Source organism: Pelophylax lessonae (assembly GCF_965119305.1).
Source record: "Pelophylax lessonae genome assembly, chromosome: 3".
Taxonomy (NCBI): Eukaryota; Metazoa; Chordata; class Amphibia; order Anura; family Ranidae; genus Pelophylax; species Pelophylax lessonae.
In genome coordinates, this window is record NC_138770.1 from 231,911,487 (window position 1) to 231,928,629 (window position 17,143).

Sequence of the window (17,143 nt, forward strand, 5' to 3'; positions counted from 1 at the left end):
TCTGTACACTATTGGTACTTTTGGTTGGAGTTGTCCTTTAGATGTTTAACTCTGTGTTGTTTTCCCCCCCAGCTGTGAGGGACTGAGGAATGACAGCCCACTATGCTGGGACTTATAGTGCCCTAGAATGTGGAGGACTGAGGAATCCTAAGTTCCTCACAGAGGGCACTACAAGTTCCAGAATAGCAGGTTGCCATGCCTTAGTCCCTACAGAGGGCACTACAAGTCTTAGCATAGCAGGCAGTAGTTCCTCAGTCCCCTACAGAGAGCAGTACAAGTCCAAGCATAGCAGGCTTCCATTTCTCAGGGAGGAATGGCAGTGCACTATAATGGAATTTACAGTGCCCTCTGTGGGGACACAGGTATGGCAGCCTTCTGCAGTGGGACTTGTCGTGCCCTAGACTGTGGCGGACTGAGGACGGGAAGTATAAGGGGGACTCTGGAAACTCTGATGCAAGGGGGAGCTTTGGTGACCATAGAGTTCCGTTTTACACCAGAGTCCCCAGCTTTCCCCCTTAAATCAGGGTTCCCAGAACTCCCCTTACTTCAGAATCCCCAAAATTCCCCTTAAATCAGGGTTCCCAGAACTCCTCTTACATCAGAGTCTTCAGAGTTCCCTCTTACAGTGTAAGGGGGAAACTCTGGAGACTCTGATGTAAAGGGGGCTCTGTGAAATTTGATTTAAGAGGGGGACTCTAATGTAAATAGGAATTCTGTGGACTCTGATGTAAGGAGGTGATGCTGGGGGGAATCTGATTTAAAGGAGAACTCTTTAAATCACTGAACTCTGATGTAAGCAGGGACTCAGGGAATCATGACCTATAGGGAAATGCTGGGGACTGTGATGTAAGAGCAGACATATATACATACATACATACCCAATGTTTAATGATCTTTGATTAAAGAAGAATTGGTTAGAGAAAATTCTAGAAACTATGAATTCATAGTACAAAGGTTAAGGCTCTTAATATATGCAATTTATACAGTTAATTGTTATCGCTTTCATTATTTTTCCCATTATGGGCATGAGTGGGGCCTCGCGTCCAAGTTTTGCCTTAGGCCTCGCAAAGCCTAGAGCCGCCTCTGATCCATTGTATGTTTTGCTGTGTATTATCAACAATCAGAACCACTTTGTATATGTAGAAAATTATTGTGCTGCTCACTTAAACAAAAATCCACAAACACTTTGTCCTAAAAAAAAAAAAAAACAGTGAACAAAATTGCTTCCCACGTTTATAATCATTTTTGTTGGCCTTATTCCATGCAATAACTTAAACATCCTATTTAGGTAATACAATGCATAATAGCTTTAATTGACTGCTATTTTTATTACAAGGTATTTTGCTGAAATGAATTACCAGTAAATCATAGGTAGTATATAGATATATAAATGTATGGATAGGGATAAGGATGGATGGAGGGAGGGACAGAATAATTAAATAGGTACACATGCAGGCTATGAACTCCGCTTTAATTAAAAAAAATACATCAAAGCATTGCCTAAAAGGTAGTATTGAAGCTATGAGGGATGGTAATTATAATTTATTATCTTGTTGTGTCACTTGTCCATTGTTCCTATACCTATATTAAAATGTCGGGGTACTTTCCTCCCAGCCTGTATGTCACACCGATAGGCAGGCCTACTAAAATAAAAGTATGATTGTACACGTGTTAGACAAAGCTAGAATCTTTCTTTCTACAGTCTCTTATGTAGCCAAATCAGTAATGATATGCTCAGTCAGCACTGCTGATAGAAGTCACGGGGCCCATACAGCCTACCTGACAGGGCTTTCCCATCCCTACTAAAATGTCAAAACGACATTTTCACAAATAACACACAAAATTATTATTAGCATATTAGTGGACACAAACACAACATATCTTACAAAATTCCTGCTAAATCTAAATGACAAAACTGTATTAAGTTAATAAATAAATCTCTGTGTGTGAATGAGGTTTTGGGGTTCATTCACATGGGTGTTGTGTTCTGTACAGTGTGAATCAGTGTTTTTTTTATTGTGGCTGGAGATGTATGCAGGCAGCCTTTGTTATGCTATGGGGATGCAGCAGCTGTATGAACTAAGCTGCATGTCCTAATTTGACAGGTGTGTGGGTGTAGGTGTATGTCCCTGAACACCAACAGTGTGCATTCAGGGCCACTCACCCGCACTTGCACACCTGTCAAATTAGGACTTGCGGCTGTGTCCATACAGCTGCTGCACCCCCGTCAGTGGTGTATTTAGGTTTTGTGCTGCCCTAGGCCTGAATAAACTTGTGCACCCCCTAATTGAAAAATGATCCATCCCTTCCTGTAAAGGCTACACTCCTTCCTGTTTATGACCCGCCCTTTCATCTGTAATCCACAGACCTCAACTACAGTCTATCAGAGCCCATCAGTGCTGCCTTATCAGTGCCCATCAGTGCAGCCTCATTACTGCCCATCAGTGCAGCCTCATCAGTGCAGCATATCAGTACAGCCTCATTAGTGGCCATCAGTACAGCTCCATCATTGGCCATCAGTACAGCTTATCAGTGCCGCCTCATCAGTGGCCATCAGCACAACCTCATCAGTGGCCATCAGTGCAGCCTATTAGTGCCCATCAGTGCAACATATCAGGGTACATCAGGTCGCCATATCAGTGCAGCCCCATCAGTGAAGCTTATCAGTGCCACCTCGTGCCCATCAGTGCAGCATATCAGTGCTGCCTTATCAATGCAGCCTCATTAGTGCTCATCAGTGCAGTTTATCAGTACCCACCATTGGAAACTCAGTGGCCATCAGATCAGCATATTAGTGCCCATCAGTGCAGCATATTAGCGACCATCAGTGCAGCATATTAGAGCATATCAGTGCACATCAGTGCAGCATATCAGTGCTGCCATAGCAGTTCAGCCCCATCAGTTCTTTTAAGATATTTGGACTTGTGTTTGCTGCCACTGATTGTAATCATAGGATGATGTCACTTATTTGTATAATAATTAGGAAGTCCAGAGTCATTATACAAATAAGTGAAATAATCAGTGGCAGCAAACACAAGTCTAATTTTTTTGCTGCCCCCCCCTACAAAGTGCTGCCCTAGGCCTGGGCCTTGTTGGCCTAGGCCAAGATACAGCACTGATCCCCATAGAGCAAGAGTCTCCAAACTATGGCCCTCTGTTGTTCAGAAACTACAATTCCCATCATGCCTAGTCATGTCTGTGAAAGTCAGAGTTTTCCAATGCCTCATGGGACATGATGTTCCACAACAGCTGGAGGGCCGTAGTTTAGAGATTCCTGCCATAGAGTAACAGGTTGCTCCAGCTGCACAAACCACTCATTCACACTGTATGGCAAGAGAACTTCTGTGAATTAGTCCTTTTTGTTTTTTTACAATTTTTTTTTTTTTACATTTTTCTTCCTTTTTTTTTTTTAGGGGGTGGTGATTTTGGTGAATTATCAGAGGTCTAGATTACTCAGGCCCTTCCACCGCACCCTCAGCTGCACTGGACAGGAAATGAACAGAGGCTCCTGTTCATTCATAAACTGAAAAGTAGTAAACACAGTTTGCTATGCTTCATTTATGAATTAACACAGTTAGTGATTGGCAGAGATCACTAACTGTGTTCTTTACAAAAGGAAGGGACTAGTAAATGACATACAGCATTTACCGTCTTCTTTCCCTGCTCTCCATGCTGAAACAATCCCCCTGTGTGCTCACAACAAGCAGTGGGAGGGAGAGAAGTGGAGTCAGCAGCGCTGCATGAAAAGCACACAGGGGGGGCTCAGGCAGCAAGAGGAAGGGGATCTTTGACAGGGATGGTAATTGAAACAGTGGGGGGAGAGCCCAAATACTTGAATTTATCCCCGTTGCTCCCCACTGCAGCAGTTGAAAGCCTTCGGGAAAGGAGGGGAAGCTGGCAGCACTGTGGGGAAGGGGGAGCACATGGGGGGGGGGGGAGCAGGGGGAATCGAATAGAAGACAGGAGAGGGTAATTGGCAGAGGTGGGGGACTTGAGTCACATGACTTGACTTAAGTCAGACTTAAGTCACCAGTTTGAGGACTTGAGACTTGCTTGACTAAAATTAATAAAAGACTCGACTTGACTTTGACTTGGTATTCATGACTTGAGACTTGACTGTGACTTGAGACATATGACTCGAAATGACTTTACTTTTTTAAGTTATTAAATATTTGCATTTTCTCAAGATGTGTTAAGGCAAAATGAATGTGCCTGTTATGTTTCTGACACCACAGTCACTTAAAAACACCTCAGTATGTTCTGATTTTTAGGACACTGGCGGTTTAACAATAGAAATACTTAAAGGGGAGTTCCAGCCTCAAATGAAAATTTGACATCCGCTTGCTCTAAGTAACCTGAAAAAGAATTGGATAATCACAATTTTTTTTTTTTTGCTTTACTTACCTTGTTCTTGAAGAAAATATACTTACCTACCTTCCACTTCTTCCCTCTGCAGCCGCAGCCTGTGCCGTCTCTTCCTGCTTGCGTTGACTCCTGGGAGCTGAATGTCATCGCTCCCAGGATTCAATGCGCCTGCATCGGCCCCGCTCGTCACTTCCGATGCAGGCGCATCATTCCCTACTAAACAGCTTCGGGGCATGCCCAGAAGCTGTGCAGGGATGACAAGGAGGGTCGGTGCAGGGCATTCTGGGACTCCAACGTCACCTGAGATGGCAGCGCTGGACAAGACATTTTCAAGGTAAGTATTTCTGCTAAAAGGTAAGTGAACCCAGGGACAGTTCAGAGGCTATCATTGCTGAAATGCACTAGCCCTGACTGTCCCAGGGGTATTTTTATCGAAAACATTTTTTGGAGGCCGGAACTCCGCTTTAACATGTTTTTAGTGACTGTGGTGTTGAAACATGAACGGATGAAGGATTTTGAGCTGTTTGGACATTCAAAGTGTTTCTTTAATATGCCAAGAAAAAAGCACTAAGCAGTTTTGTTAATGTTGAAAATAAAACAAAACCTTTCCTGACCACTGACTTTTAACTGATTTAAAGGTGAAAATTGGGGTAGATCAGTATTTTGACTTGAATTGTGACTTGACCAAAATAAATGACTTGACTTGACTTGCTTGACTTCTAGCAGGGACTCGACTTGACTTGCTTGCTTTTCGCCACAGTAACTTGGGACTTGCTTGAGACTTGAAGGTTAAGACTTGAGACTTGCTTGTGACTTGCACATGTGTGACTTAGGCTGGCCATACACTATACAATTTTCTTATTCAATTTCCTTTAGATTTACCTTTAACTATGTAGTGTAAGGGCCTGCCTGATTGCATACAAATTGAAAGTGTTTAGGTTTGACCCTATATTACATGGTTTTGGTAAATCTAAAGGAAAGTTGAACAAGAAAATTGTATAGTGTATGGCCAGCCTAACTCCCATGTCTGGTAATTGGTGCAGCTGGAGGGGGCAATTACAAGAACTGATCCCCTATATGTCTCTCCCTGTAGCAGCCAGCAGGAGGGAGAGGAGGAAAAGCTGGATTTCAGCTGCATCAGGGAGAGACATATAGGAGATCAGTTCCTTTTATTTGTGTACCTAGCCCACCGATTACCCCCTCTTGTCCACTATACAATTCCTCCTGCTGCCCTGGCCCCCCCTGCCTAACTGATAGGGACTGAGTCCTGTACAGGAGGCACGATAGTACTCATTTATACTTATTGGCGACCCTGTGTTCAGTAGATGAACGTTCACAAGTCGGTGCAAGCTGTGCCAAATAAAGGCAAAGTACTAGTTACCAGTTTTGCCTGTAGGCCCCATGCAGCACTTGTCCAGCACTGTGTAACTGTATGGAGGCAGCCATCTTAGTAGTGGCAGGACTTTCCCATGTCAGAACTGCCCCCACCTTAAAATTTACACTGCAGATATACATTATAGTTATGATGCTATAGGAATAACTAACATTTGTAGATGTGCTAAATGTAAAATATTTACATTTAAATTACTTTAGAACTTCAGTCAGAGGCAGAACATTGTTAAAGTTCCAGGCAGCACAGATACGATTGATTATTTTACTATTATGACTGTGACAGTGCTGTGCCCTGCCATGTTGTGAAAAGGTGTTTTTATCACCCAGCATTCTAATCCAAGCCAGTTGAGGGACCCCAAGGGCTTGTTTCATTCAAAGAAAAGTGGTAGAGCTGGAGATTTCACAAAGGCTTGGGTGGGATGAAATGTCCAATCCTGGGTATTGGGTAGTGGCTTCTAATAGAGACCTGACTATGGTTCTGTGCTTCACCTAGGCAGATAGAGGAGGTCCCTGACCAGGAGTCATGAGGGCTCTACCTAGGGGACAGGTGGGGGCCAGAGCAGCAAAGGGCAGCTAATTGTATGGATCAAGCTTTTGTGAGAGGACAAACAGACAGGAGACAGACAAACACCTAAAGTGTAAGGCCCAAACAGCAGTGCTGTATTTGCAAGCCATCAGGCTGATGACCCATTGTTTGATAAACCACTATGTGTGGGAAACTCATTCATTTTTATTTCTGGAACTTTGTTGAACTAAAAATGGGCAAGAAAAGCCCTAAAAATAAGATTACAAGAGTGGCTGGGTCTTTAAAACTCTACTGTTTAAAACAAATTCCTACATGACTTAAAAAACTAATATAAAAAAATATTTGTTGAGCAGAATTCATCTTTATGGTGCTGTAAAATGTAGGTGGCTTGTCAATAACAACAACAATTTTAACAGGATACTGGTCAGATATGCAACTCTAGCAGATAACCTTTGGGCATCAGCATGTAAGGGGGACTACAAATAGATATTTGTTGGCACCAAACTTCTTTTTGGACAGGATGGCTACACACATGCTGGTAGATGAAACCCTCTGCCATATTGTCTCAAACTCCTGGCAGTAGGCCCGCTCACAACATCCCCAGCTGTAGGCCTTAATATTTAATGATAAAGGAATGTCCCCACATGAAATATATTTTCCATACTTTACTGTAAGTTCTCAAAAATGGTCATGACATCTGACATCACATTGACATACTGACAAAAGTCTTCGGAGAGAGTCTACCGGTCTCTCATAATGTCCCTTCTATAGCTCTGCCCTGCTGTGCATGATCACAGATGACACACTTACTCCCAGGTGCAGTAGTACTCACATGAGAGGACTCTGACCTTGCCTGAAAGGCCTTTTGCATCACGCTAATTTGGTGTTGAACCACCTCACCCAGGGTTGCAGCCCCCTTAAGAGCCTTTAGACAGTAGCAGACTACATCCTGATAGCTCTGGGGTGTTTGGCTCCCATACCTCAACTCACTCGGCCCCCCCCCCCATTATGTCACTTATATAGGCACCACCCATTACATCACTAGAGGAAGGTTTTTTTCTAAAAGGGACTAACACACAGTTACCATTTTCCCTGTTCCAGATTATCTTGGGAACAGAGCCATCTAGTGGCAAGAAAGCTAACTGTACCTGGTAACAAGCATAGAATCATTCTTCCATCAGCCAAGATGGACATTTTTTTGTATTTTTCATTTTGCGACACTGTTGAGTCTGCTTTGCTGTTCATCTCCCAGCAACACTAGTCGTGCTTCCATACCATACAGTCATCCGATCCAGTGATCAATTAGTTCTGTCCTATAGCCTGTATTTCACAAAGATGTGAAAATGTAACATGCATATCTTTCAATGCTTCACTCAACAACTACATTAGCACATCATACCGTACATCAAAGATTCACAAATATTATGAACTAGGACTAATCTGCTGACCCCGGGCTTCATCTTTTGTAAACCTCAATCTCAAAATAAAAATATTGTTCAGTTAAACATTATATTATTTTGCATCAAACAGATGTAAAGCAAAGCAGTTTTGTTTTAAAAAATCATATTGAAATTAAAATATACATTGACTTACAATTCACAGACATTTATGGGCAGGGTCATCTGCGCCCGTGCATGTGGATGTACCTCTCACGCGGAGCACACTCATCAATGTCCGGGACCAGGCATGCAAAAAATCAAACATTAACCACTTTACCGCTGCTCACTAGAGCTCTACTGCGGCAAAGTGGTTTGATAACGTCTGGCGATGTAGACCTACGTCGCCAGACATTCCCCTCTCTCGGCGGCGCCGGAGGCTCGCTCCCGCTGTATTCAGTCACAGCGGGAGTCGGTCCAGGGGAGGAGCAGCGGCGATCGCCGCTGCTCTTCCCCGATCATCGGGGAATCGAGTGTGGAGATCCGCCCGCTTGTGTAAACAAGGCGGGCGGATCTCCTAAGTGACAGACAGTGTCAGATTGCAGGGTTCAGAATAGCTGAACCTGCGATCTGTCACTGTGTCACTCAGTCACCTCCCACCACACATGTCAGTAAGCACCAGGCATACATTAACCCCTCCCTCTCCAATAAAATTAACCCCTTCCCTGCCAGTGTCCTTTTTACAGTAACAGTGCATATTTATAGCACTGATTACTGTAGTAATGTCACTGGTACCCCCAAAAGTGTCAAAAATGTCAGTCAAGGGTCCGATCTGTCCGCTGCAATGTCGCAGTCCCGCAAAAAAAAAATCGCAGATCGCCGCCATTACTCGTTAAAAAAAACACCAAAAACGACAGAAATCTTTCCCTTAGTTAGTAAACGCAATAACTTTTGCGCAAACCAATCAAAATACGCTTATTGCAATTTTTTTACCAAAAATATGTAGCAGAAAACAAATTGGCCTAAAATGATAAAAAATTTTGATTTTTACATTTTTTTGGGGGGGAATTTCATATAAAAAAATGTGAAAAATATTGTTATTTTTTCAAAAATTGTCGCTCTTTTTTTGTTTATAGCACAAAAAGTAAAAATCGCACAGGTGATCAAATACCATCAAAAGAAAGCTCTATTTGTGGGGAAAAAAAGGACGCAAATTTTGTTTGGGTACGGCGTTGCATGACCGCACAATTGTCAGTTAAATTCGCACAGTGCCGAATTGCAAAAAGTGGCCCAGACGTAAGACAGCAAAATCCTCCGGTGGTAAAGTGGTTAAGGCAGTTCCCCGACTTAGCGATGAGCCTTCACTGTGTGCAGTAATTAAGTTCAGTGTTCCTCTAAAAAGCGACTTGCCTCAATGTCACTACACGCTGTAACTTGTATGTTTGCATTAGGAGGGACATGCTGAGCCTGCACCCACTTCTCTAGTCCAGCATACCTCTGTTACCTCACTTCCAGTAACAGAATGGGGTCTCGCTGAGTACCCAGCATGGATCTCATGTGTGCTCATTAACTCCTTCCTACCTCGTGACCAGGCTTTACCAGGTACCAAGCCTAAAGACTGATTTCTTGTAGGTTGTTGCTTCACTTGGTTACTTTTAGCAACTACACTCCTCTTCCTTCTCTTGCCGAGTTAACCTTTTGTAACGGTGTTACTTCATACCCCATAGTGCATTTACAGACCCAGGTTTTTTTGATACTCCAAGACCAACATGCTTTGAATAACTTCAGACCAGGCTCAGAACAGTTAATGTAACTTTACTGAAGAGATGAAGCATGACAGTTCAGTATGAACAACATCCTGTCCCTAATCCTAACTACAATAATGTAGTGGCCCAGGCATACCTCCATGAGGTGAGAGTCCATAACTGCATTGTCCATGGCTTGGATGTTTTCTTTAGTAGCACCAATTGCGCTCGACGGTGATGCTGGACCTCACTGGACCCAGCGGAACCCACTCTTGGACCTCAGCCACCCCTTTTTTTATAGTACAGATGGGCTGGGTAGGACTAAATGCCTGGGAACTTAGCCTAAAAAATTAAACCCTTTCTCCAGCCTGGGCTGGCCGCTGGCTCACTAAACTATACACACTTCAACCTGCCTACAAGCAAACTTCTAAGCAGATATGGTTTCAGCTATAAGGCATCACAAACTGTATATCCCATCTTTCCTGTTTCCAACTGTGCACTCCTCCTCTCAGAGTCCTCCATCCCTATCATGTACAGCTGTGCTCTGTCTGCAGTTCCTTATCTCTGTTGCGAACCTCTCCACTTCCTCATCTACATTATGAAAAACTACTGTTTTTTACCCCGACTATGAGCGAGTCATCTTCCCCCTCCCTTAAAAGAATTGCTCACAGGCAGTCTTGAAGTAAAGTACAATAAGTACAATAAGATTAGAAAATACAGTAACATGGCTAAAATATAGATCCCAATCCTTGTAGAAAGATTTCTGAATGAAAACTATCATTTACAAATGGTTAGAACATCATAATACCTGTAATAGCTCACTCTATAGATCAGTTATTCTTTACCAGCATTCCATGAAAATCTAGGATTCCTCCAAAGCTTGGTAGGGGTTCCTTAAGTTGTGGCTGAATGTCCTCCTGTTTGATTGTGCTTGATGTGCTAACATGACTCAAAAGAGCCAGCTACATGACACCAATGATCTTTTAGCTGTCTGTAACGGTGGCATTCTGACCTGCTCTGTAAGGGGGGCATTGTTCATACTGTCCACCAGTATAAGGAGCATTTTCCCACCTGATAAATTGCTTTTTAACAAGGGTCCCCCTAGACCTGAGAATTTCAAGGGTTCTGTGGGGGTAAAAAGGTTGAGAATAGCTGCTATAGATAAATTAAACACTTGGGGGGCAGTCTAAGACTTGCTTCTCTGCCTCACCAGCGCCAGTGGTGCCATTCAAAATTTTAGAGTCTACAAGCTATGCTACGTATCATTGAAAATTGATCAATCCTGATGTACTGACTGTCTATCTCCTTTCTTGAGGCCCTGAAATATTGGGATAGTACAAATACCCCCCCCAAATTACTCCTTTTGGAAAGTAGGCAGTCCAAGGTATTTAGTAAGAGGCATGGTGAGTTTTTTCAAGTTGTAATTTTTTCCCACAATCCTTGGGAAAATAAGGATTTTTTTTTTTTACACAAAATTGTTATATTAACAAGTTATTTATAACACATGGCATAAGCATACTTGCAATTACACCCCAAAATACATTTTGATACTCATCCTGAGTATGGGAATGCCACATGTGTGAGACTTTTTCACAGCCTGGCTACAAACAGAGGCCCAACATCCAAGTAGCACCTCAAGGCATTCTAGGAGCATAAATTACAGATCTAATTTCCTGACTACCGATCACACTTTTGAATGCCCTGGAGCCCCAGAACAATGGAAAAGCCCACAAAATGACCCTACTTTGGAAAGCAAACACCTCAATGTATATTCTATGAGGCATAATGAGTCTTTTGAACATGTCATTTTTTTTTCCACATGTTTTTGGAAAATGTGGAAAGAAAATGAAAACCTTTTTTTTTACACAACATTGTCAATTTATAAGATATTTCTAACACATAGCGTGTACATAGCAAAATATACACCCCAAAATACATTCTGCTACTCTTCCTTAGTATGGTAATACCCCATGTGTGAGACTTTTTAGAGCCTGGCCACATATAGAGGCCCAACATCCAGGTAGAGCCTTCAGGCATTCTAGGAGCATAAATTACACATCTAATTTCCTAACTACCTATTACACTTTTGAAGGCCCTATAGCACCAGGACAATGTAGACGTCCACAAAATGACCCCATTTTGAAAAGCAAACACCCCAACGAATAATCTATGAGGCATTATGGCTCTTTTGAACATGTCATTTTTTTTAAACAAAGTTTTGGAAAATGTGGAAAGAAAATGAAAACACATGTTGTTGATTTAGGACAGTTCTAAAACACAACATGGACATAGCAAAAATTACACCCCAAAATACATTCTGCTACTTGTTTTGAGTATGGTGATACCACATGTGTGAGACTTTTCACAGCCTAGCCACATAGAGAGGCCCAACATCAATGGAGCACCATCAGGTGTTCTAGGGATATAAATTACACATATAGTTTCCGGACAACCTATTGCATAATCACTTTGAAGCATCCAGTCTCCAGACCCTGTTCTGGGAATTACAAAACCAGAGAAAACTAAAAACTGTTTTTCTCTACTCAGAACCCTCTTCTGAAGTCCCTCATATGTGTGAGACCCTTGTGTTATTTTGCATCCCACTATTATAGTAGCAGGGCAAAAAATCAGCCCAAGTGGCAGGCAAAAAACATGGTCGATTAACAGGCCGAGGTCAGTGTATGTGGAAGGCAAAATTGTGGTTTAGAAACAATCCAGATGGCAGGCAGAGGCATCGTCAGTAAACAGGCCAGGGTCAGTTAATGTGGAAGGTAGAAAAGTGGTCAATCGAAACATCAGGCAAATGATCCGCACAGGTATTTAAAGCAGGGAAATGGCAGGCTGTTAAAAATAATGGGAACTAAAATCTTAGAGATGTGTGATAACATCCGAATCATTCTCAGATGCATAGGCCAGGTTGGGAGGGACAACAGTGACAATGATAACTGGTATCTCTTCTAACTCCTCTGCAGCATACACAACATTTCTTTTGGCGTCTTCTTCTGGATTCTGTTGGTGGAATGTTTTTGGGAAAATGTTGCTCATGAAGTCGACTCACAATCAGAGGGAATGCTTCCTGGGGGGGGGGGGGGGATTCTTGCCTGTAGATCAGGGTAGTGACAATTTCTTCAATAAATTTGAGGAAGGTGCCGGGTCTTTTTCTTGACTTTTGATAGATGACATACGCATTATACATGGCCATATAAAAAAGGGACTTTCTAATTGGTAAAAAGGCCTATAGATTGATATAATTGATAATGGTTGGGATGATCTTGGGGAGGGCACTACGAGCTGTCATTGAAATCCCGGAAGCATGTCCTGGACATGACAGCAGAATAAATCGGCATGTGATGGGTGGACCAGTAGGCATGCACTTTTTGTAAGCCCCATAATAAATGTAAGGCATAAAAACAATTTTAACTCCTCCATTGTGATACGTTGCCAATTAAACATACAGGTATAGGAAAAATTGGGGTTGGTGGCAATAAATTGCTTTGCAAAAAGATGTGTTTGGTCCATGGTGTACTGCAGTAAATCTTCAGGGAGAAAAAAATTTAAATCTATTTCAGAATTGTCAGTGTTGGGCTGCACACCTGGCTGTGCGGTGAAAGGGTGGATTGAAACTGACACTGAGGTGGAGGGCAGCCATAATGGGTTTGCCAGGGCATCTGGAAGATAGGTTTGGGCCCTGATTCTTTGGGTCTAGTGCGATATTCCAATGCTGGTACTTGGCCTGGGGTTTAGCGCTTCATGGGGTCTAGCATCGTTGGTGTTGGTGCAGTTGGGGTGTATGGCACTCCTGGGGGTTGCCTGGTATTCTGATCTTCTTTTTCTTTTGGGAGGGACTGTTTTCTTCTCCGATTCGGACCCTGATCCCCTACTTTCTACTGGCTCATATTCCGAATCAGAATTGGATGGTGAGAGCTCCCTGCTATTTTGATCATCTGGATTTTATATGCCTCCTCAAAAGTAAAATATTTTTTGGACATGATGTGCGGCTGCGATTAGAACACTGCTGATGAGCAGCAGTGATGTTGGCTCTGTGATGAGTGACACTGATTAAGCTGTACTAATGGGCTGCACTGACAGAGCCACTGATGGGCTGTGCTGACAGATACACTGATGGCGGCACTAATGGGTTGCAGTGACAGATCCACTGATGGCGGCACTAATGGGCTGCCCTGACAGATCCACTGATGGCAGTACTAAGGGGTTGTCCTGACAGATACACTGATGGGGCTGTAGGATAGATCCACTGATGGGGCTGTATGACAGATCCTTTGACGGAGCTGTATGATAGATCCACTGATGGGGCTCTACGTCATATGATGTCCACTCAGTATGCCAAAAAACCCACCCACCAATCTGCTATTGGCCGGGGCAGGAACTCGTAAAAGTGGTTGTAAGCCTCAGAATTTAAATATTAACAAAGCATATCCCTCTGTAGTGTGTACTTGTCTCAGTTAAGAGCACATGTGTAATTTAGATCTACTGCATCTTTCCTCTGCTATCTGTATGAATCACTTCTGACAAGTTTTCCTGACACCATGAGAAAAATGGTGACAGGGGAGGGATCTCCCTCTGATTGACAGTCTCATCTCTGTTCCTGTGTTCTGTGTGGAGGGGGGTGTGTCCCGTCCTTCCAATTAGCTCTCAGAGCTCTCCTCACTGAGCTCTGCAGAGTGGAATTTCAGCTCTCCATCCCCTGTTTTCTGAACTCTCGGACAAGCTTTAAAATTCAGCACTTTGAATGAATGTAGAGAAGTGAAGACAGCAGAAAGACAGGTAAAACTTATGTAGGATGATTTGTTTAATCTCTGTGTATCACCTGAGGCCAGTCACTTCACTGGGTATATGTAAGGGTTTACAACCACTTTAACTTTCACAATGGTTTCATGAGAAAGCTACAGTGATGTGACATACCAACACCTTTCTGCAGATATATCCATTATAATCATCACCATGGTCTATGACAGGTGATTAATCTACAAATAACACAGAACATCTAAAGGAAATGATTCTAGCCTAAGGCCTTTCGATTTTAATACGTTAAACAATTTTATGAACAAATGAACACTGTTGCAAAAAGGTTAAAAGGCTTTAAAACAATTTAAAACAGAGAACAGCATAAATCATTTGAATAGACTATGGTTTAAAGAAGGTCATTTACGAACAGTATGAAGCAACATCTTTCTTTTCAATATGTTAAGACAGGACTATAAAATTATATTTTGTATGTATTTCCTTTTTTTTTTTCCATAAAGTTTATTGAAAAATTGAATAAAGAAAACAATAACCACAATGAGTACAATCAAATTTCACAGTTCAGAGAGAACAACCGTAAACTGTGGTACAGAAAGGTGACCTGTAAATGAGGGCCGTGTTGAACGGCTTAGTACGAAAAAACACCTAACAGGACGTATCGGTAATGAAGAAAATGAGCCTATGCAGGACTCAGGTTTAAATAGCTTGCTTGGCGCCAATGTCTATGGTGGGGGTGCGCACACATTGACGCATTTGCTTTGATGTGTGTGCTCTTATTCCCATCTGGCTAGGCTGCTATGCACAGACACATGCACATTTATACTGCTGCAGGTATGTGCACGCATCTCTAACTACCTGCACCTAATACCTGTACCAAATATTCCACAACAGAGAGCCTCTTGAAGCTGAACTTGAAGTGGATGTGGGAAGACAGCATTTTTATTCAGGTATGCTAAAAATCAATAATGTCTTTCTAAATTAAACCAGTGACTGGTATATCTATATTTTTTCACACAAGATTTATACCACTTTCACCTGATTCACACATTTTTCTAATTAGATTCAATTTCATATGTGTGAATCCTGAGTAAAAACTGTGTAAATAAAAGCATTTATAAATAGACCCCTTGGACTGCTGAAATTATAACTGTGTTGGTTCAATTGAAAAACACTCAGTCTAGGTTCACATGTAAGCAGTTGCATTTGATGTGTTTTTTCAGGCATGTCTTGCTGTGCATTTTGGGTTTTTAAACCCGTATTTTCTAAGCGTTGTTGCATGCAGTTTTTATGCATTTTTGCGTTTTGTGCTTTTTTCCCCCCTTTAAAAACACTGTATATAGCGGGATGCTAAAGAGCAGGCTGGGAAGACGGCCGCCGCATTCTTAACAACTGATAAGTCATCAGCTGTCAGTGGGTTCCCCGCTGTCAGCTGAATGTAAAAAAATTAATTGTCGGCAAAAAAATGTGTGGAAAAAAAGCAGGCCCTTTAGGTCTGGTATGAATTTGGAGGGGAGCCCCACGCCAAAAAAAAAGAAAACAGCGTGGGGTTCCTCCCCAAATCCATACCAGACCCTTATCCAAGTATGCAGCCTGGCAGGAAAGCAAGGGGACGAGTGAGTACTCCCTCTCCTGAACCATACCAGGCCGCATATCCTCAACATAGAGTGGTGCTTTTGGGCAGGGGAGGCCAAGAGTCTCTTCCCCACAACCCTGGGCTGTGGTTGTGGGGATCTGCAGGTGGAGGGCTTATCAGAATCTGGGTCCCCAGATCCTGACCCCCCCATGTGAATGAGTATGGGGTTCATTGTACCCCTACTCATTCACCAAAAAAGTGTCACACAAAAAAAGTTTGACGATTGCTTTATTAAAAATCCAAAAATAATGTCCCGTGATGTGGATCCATCGTCAATCAAGGTAATTAGCCAAGAGGTCTGCAAGGTGACGCTAAAGGGTTTACTGTCCCAAACTAAAGAGCCCACCTGCCCCTTGTTTTCAGAAAGTGTTTAAAGTCATGGCCTCTCCAAAACAAAATAAAGGTAAAGGGGTTGCTAAGATAGCTAGTGTGACCCAGACTAAACTAGACAAAAAATAAAATATAGTTCTGGCGCTTACCATTCGGATAAAAACCCTTGGGCAATTAGTCCATTGAGCTCTGACCAATATTGTATTTAAGATTGTAAAATCACCACTCTCAATGCCGCCAATCCCTGGCAAGGGATGTGAATGCAAAACATATTAACTGGAAAGGAGGGCGGCGCACAGATGTGGTATAGATGTAAAAACACCCCAAAATGTAAGCACAGTCAGCAGGGGGTAACATGGAGAAGCTTGAGTTCCACGCTGGTTCCTGCTCTGAGCCCAGTTGCCCAGCGACTGAGTGACATCCTTCCCGGAAGCGGTGCAGTCTGCGGCGCTTGTGTGTAACGGTCGACACACGCGCCAACTCTCCATCCGGCTTTGCTCCTCATTCTCACCAGGATTTATCCATCCCAGGGGTTCATATACCCTTGAAGAGGAATTCATAATAGTGTCCACCAACTCTATTGGTATATCCGGGATCTTAACATCCTCATTGACATCCAGGAACAGGTGGTTACTTTCCATTTTATTATCTTTTATTTGGTAATGTGAATAAACTATCTTTTAATTACCCCCTGCTGACTGTGCTTACATTTTGGGGTATTTTTACATCTATACCACATCTGTGCGCCACCCTCCTTTCCAATTAAGATGATACTCTTGGAAGCATGGGTGAGAATTGGCACAGAGGTACCAAAGCAAGGGGTTTAGACTTGGTTGAAATGGGGGAGTGGGGGTTGGGGAAATATGTGTCAGGGTGCAGATGTCCATAGGCCTTATAATATGGGAAGTTAGTTGTGACGGTGGCGGGTTTCAGGCACCTGGCCTTCTCATCCACCTCGTGACCAAAGACCAGGCAATCCCACGCCCTGCCGTCACTTGCGTAACAATGCCAC